Consider the following 5,286-nt stretch of genomic DNA (forward strand, 5'->3'; position numbering starts at 1 on the left):
ACCTTCAGCAGCAGAAAACAAGCTAACAGGAAAACTGCAGCACAACGGGCTTTGCTTGGTATGTGGGAAAGCAGGGCGCAGATGCCTAAAGACAGTGGCTTACCATGGCAGCATGCAAGGTGAATTCTGTTGCCCGGACCTGCGTCTGTGATCTCTAGCAGCAAAGCCACAGGCACTCAATATTAAGAGGCAAAATGCGACCTTGCACAGAAATCACATGTGCTATGTAATGTGAATAGTATACACCGTGAAAGAGTATAAGCATTGTTCTGAAAAATGTATCTTTTAAAAAAATTCTCTCTTTTTTTCACTCCCTCCAGCAGGTGCAAATGTTTCAAGCCTCCCTACTCCTTCCCGAAGGCTATCCCAGATAAGGCGTCGTAAAAAAAAAACGAGAGAAGAGATGTTTGCCGAAATCATGCAATCCACTAGGAGTGAAAGAGCTCATCTGAATGAGTGGAAGGAGACGGTTTGCAAGTATAGGAAAGAAGCCAGTGACCGTGAGGACATGAGGGACCAACGTGAGGACAGGAGAGACGCTCGAGATGAGAGGTGGCGGCAGGAAGATCAGAGGAGTCGGGAAGCAACGCTGGGGCTGCTGCGTGAGCAAACAGACATGCTCCGGCATCTGGTGGAGCTTCAGGAACGGCTGCTGGAGAACAGAGTGCCGCTACAGCCCCTGTATAACCCCCCTACCTCCTCACCATGTTCCATAGCCTCCTCACCCAGACGTTTAAGAACACGGGGGGGGGGGGGAGGCTCCGTACACCCTCCCATTCCACCCCAGTGGACAGCCCAAGCAAAAGGCTGCCATATTTTTAACCTTTTTTTACTGGGCTTTTCTTTCCCGCTGATCCTCCTCCCAAACCCCACTCAGGTTCTCTCCCTCTTTTTATAATCAATTAATAAAGAATAAATGATTTTTAAACAATGGTGACTTTATTTCCTTTGAAAGCAAGCTGGGGGAAGGGGGAGGTTGGGTTCCTTACAGAGAATGAGTCAATAAAGGGGGCGGGTTTTCAGGAAGGATAAACAAGCATAAATTTCACACTGTAGCCTGGCCAGTCATGAAACTGGTTTTCAAAGCTTCCCTAATGCGCAGCGCTTCATCGTGTGCTCTTCTAATCGCCCTGGTGTCTGGCTGCGAGTAATCAGCAGCCAGGCGATTTGCCTCAGCCTCCCACCCTGCCATAAAGGTCTCCCCCTTGCTCTCACAGAGATTGTGAAGCACACAGCAAGCAGTAATAACAATGGGGATATTGGTTTGGCTGAGGTCTGAGCGAGTCAATAAGGATCGCCAGCGACCTTTTAAACGGCCAAATGCACATTCTACCACCATTCTGCACTTGCTCAGCCTGTAGTTGAACAACTCCTGACTCCTGTCCAGGCTGCCTGTGTATGGCTTCATGAGCCATGGCATTAAGGGGTAGGCTGGGTCCCCAAGAATAACAATTGGCATTTCAACATCCCCCACGGTTATTTTCTGGTCCGGAAAGTAAGTCCCTTGCTGCAGCCGTTTAAACAGATTGGTGTTCCTGAAGACGCGAGCGTCATGAACCCTTCCCGGCCAGCCCACATGGATGTTGGTGAAACGTCCCTTGTGATCCACAAGTGCTTGCAGCACCATTGAGAAGTACCCCTTGCGGTTTATGTACTGGGTACCCTGGTGCTCCGGTGCCAAGATAGGAATATGGGTTCCATCTATCGCCCCACCACAGTTAGGAAATCCCATTGCAGCAAAGCCATCCACTATGACCTGCACATTTCCCAGAGTCACTACCTTTCGTAGCAGCACCTCCGTGATTGCTTTGGCTACTTGCATCACAGCAGCCCCCACAGTAGATTTGCCCACTCCAAATTGATTCCCGACTGACCGGTAGCTGTCTGGCATTGCAAGCTTCCACAGGGCTATCGCCACTCGCTTCTCAACTGTGAGGGCTGCTCTCATCTTGGTATTCTGGTGCTTCAGGGCAGGGGAAAGCAAGTCACAAAGTTCCCGGGCCCAGAATCGGCGTTCCAAGCCTATAACCTGGCCCATTAACATCATAATCTCCAAAGCACCGGGGCCCGCGGTCTCAGAGAATTCTGTGTCCGTGTCCATGTCCTCATCACGCTGGTCGCTGCGCTGCAATCGCCGCCTCCTCCTCCTCGCCTCTTTTTTCTGGTCCTGGGTAAGCATAAACTCCACGAGAACGCGCGAGGTGTTTATAATGTTCAAGACTGCGTTCTGGAGCACAACGGGATCCATGCTTGCTGCGGAATGGAGTCTGCAGAGTTCACTCAGGAAAAAAGGCGCGAAATGGTTGTCTGCCGTTGCTTTCAGGGAGGGAGGGGGAGGCTGTACCCAGAACTACCTGCGACAATGTTTTTTGCCCCATCATGCACTGGGGTCTCAACCCAGAATTCCAAGGGGGGTGGAGACTGCGGGAACTATGGGATAGCTATGGAAAAGCTACCCACAATGCAACGCTCTGGAAATCGATGCTACTACGGTAGCTTGGACGCACACCACCGAATTAATGGAGCCTAGTGTGGCCGAATACATTCGAATTTATAAAATCGGTTTCCTAAATTCGAATTATATAAATTCGGATTAATCCTGTAGTGTAGACATACCCTCAGTTGCTTCCTTTATAGGGAGGAGAGCAGCCTTCTACTCAGGAGCAGCCTTTTCACCCTGCTGCAGCTCATCTCTCCTCTTTCCTCCCTCTCTCTCACAAGAAGAGGGGTTTTTAAAGGTCACAGGCAGCCCTTAATTGAACTCAGATGTCCCTAGTTGACCAGAGGTAACCTCTTTTCAGCTCATGGGGAGAAGGACCTTTACCCTTCTAGGGCTGATATACGTGTCTTCCCGCACTGTTCCTGTTCTATGCTGTGAGATTAGCTATTGAGATGCCTGAGCCGGCGAAATCTGCTCCTGCTCCCAAGAAGGGCTCCAAGAAAGCGGTGACCAAGACCCAGAAGAAAGGGGATAAGAAGCGCAGCAAGACCAGGAAGGAGAGTTACTCCATTTATGGCTCCAAGGTGCTGAAGCAGGTTCACCCCGACACCGGCATCTCTTCTAAGGCCATGGGCATCATGAATTCCTTTGTCAATGACATCTTCGAGCGCACTGCTGGGGAGGTGTCCTGCCTGGCGCATTATAACAAGCGCTCCATCATCACCTCTCGGGAGATCCAGACCGGACCACTGTGCGCCTGCTGCTGCCCAGGGAGTTGGCTAAGCAGGCCGTGTCTCAGGGTAGCACGGCTGTGACCAAGTAGACCAGCTCCAAGTAACCCGTCTCTGTACTCCCCAAGATACATCAATTAAAAAACCCCACTCTCTACCACTTGTCCGGTCTGACTTTAGAAAGACAAGGTGGATGAGGTAATATCTTTTATTTGCCCAACTTCTGTTGGTGAGAGAGAGAAGCTTTTGAGCTTACACGGAAGGCTTCTTCAGGTCTGGGAAACTAACTCAGAGTGTCAGTGCTAAATGCAAAGTTTGTGTAAGCTCGAATGCTTGTCTCTCTCACTAACAGAAAGATATTACTTCATTCACCTTGTCTCTGGGACCAACACCGCTACAACAACACTGCATATGGTCTGACTTTGTCACACTTGTTCAATTTCTGTCAAGGGAATAGGGGATGTTATCTTTATTAGAGTGACTGCACCCAAAACAGCCTTTTAGTATATATTCCAAAATGGGTTGCTTTGATAATGGTAACCTTAGGTGAAATGCTGTAATAAAGCCAGGCAGACACACCAGGGTACTTCAATTAAATAAAAGACTAGAAGGAAAAGATGTGTTTTCCACAGATTCCTTTTCTACTAGGGCATTCACACTTCAGGTAAAATATTCAATTAAATTGTACTTTAAACATGGCTCAGACTTGACTGAATTCCTTGTTTCTTGTCAAGGCAGAAAAAGGGGTCCTCGGTTGAGTCAGTCTGCCAGACAGATTGCAAATACACCTCTACCTCAATATAATGCTGTCCTCGGGAGCCAAAAAATCTTACCGCGTTATAGGTGAAACTGCGTTATATTGAACTTGCTTTGATCTGCTGGAGTGCACAGCCCCCCCCCCCCCCCCCCGGAGCACTGCTTTACAGCATTATATCAGAATTCGTGTTATATCGGGTCGCATTATATCGGGGTAGAGGTGTACATACAAAATGATGGGGTCTAAATGACCTGTTAGCACTCAAGGAAGAGATCTTGGAGTCATCGTGGATAGTTCTCTGAAAACATCTGCTCAATGTGCACTCGCAGTCAAAAAAGCAAACAGAAAGTTAGGAACCATTAGGGAAGGGACAGATAATAAGACAGAAAATATCATAATGCCCCTATATAAAGCCATGGTACATCCATGCCTTGAATACTGTGTGCAGTTCTGGTTGCCTCAGATTTTATATATATTATTTATATTATATATAAAATCAGAAAAAAGTACAGAGAAGGGCAACAAAAATGATTAGAGGTATTTAGGGTGACCAGATAGCAAGTGTGAAAAATCAGGACAGGGGGTGGGAGGTAATAGGTGTCTATATAAGAAAAAGCCCCGAATATCGGGACTGTCCCTATAAAATCGGGACATCCGGTTGTAGTAAGTAAAGGCCCTGATAAAGGCTCAGTATGAGGCCTGAGGCCTGAACTAAAGTAATGGTCAAGAGTTTGCTAACATAAAGCAAAGTTAAGCTGTGAGCAAGAGGCAGGCCCTGCTCACAGAAGTTGGCAAGGAAAGGGCTGATGTTGCATAAATTCATCTAGCATAGTTAAAGTATAAACATGGTACCAAGATACACTATACCGGAACATTCCACAGATAATATGGAACAGGCCGACCCATCCCAATGACAGGGGCAAAAGGGTAAAATGATGGATAGAGTTGTTTTGATCGAACCAACATGTACAAGGTGCGAGGCGGCACCTTACTACGTAGGGAGGTTGTACCTTGCTACGTGAAGGGGTTGCACCTCAATACGTCAGGAGTGAACACAGAAAGGAAGTGTTACTTACCCCTTCACATAACACAAGAACCAGGGGTCACCTTGAAAACTGGAGTAATAGAAACGGGATGAAATTTAATAGTTCAAAGTGCAAGGTCATGCACTTAGGGACTAACAAAAAGCATTTTTGCTATAAACTGGGGACTTATCAGTTGGAAGTGACAGCGGAAGAGAAAGACCTGGGTGTATTGGTTAATCACATGATGACTATGAGCTGCCAATGTGATGCAGCCGTGAAAAAGGCTAATGCAGTCCTAGGACACATCAGGCGAGGTATTTCCAGTAGAGACAG

General features: G+C 47.6%; 1 pseudogene; it reads left to right on the plus strand.

The window, feature by feature from the left end:
* The first annotated feature begins 2,892 nt into the window (after window positions 1-2,892).
* LOC135878145 (histone H2B 8-like) lies at window positions 2,893-3,278 on the plus strand (annotated as a pseudogene).
* The last annotated feature ends 2,008 nt before the right edge of the window (window positions 3,279-5,286 follow it).

This window comes from Emys orbicularis, chromosome 4 (genome assembly GCF_028017835.1).
Source record: "Emys orbicularis isolate rEmyOrb1 chromosome 4, rEmyOrb1.hap1, whole genome shotgun sequence".
In the NCBI taxonomy this organism is placed as follows: domain Eukaryota; kingdom Metazoa; phylum Chordata; order Testudines; family Emydidae; genus Emys; species Emys orbicularis.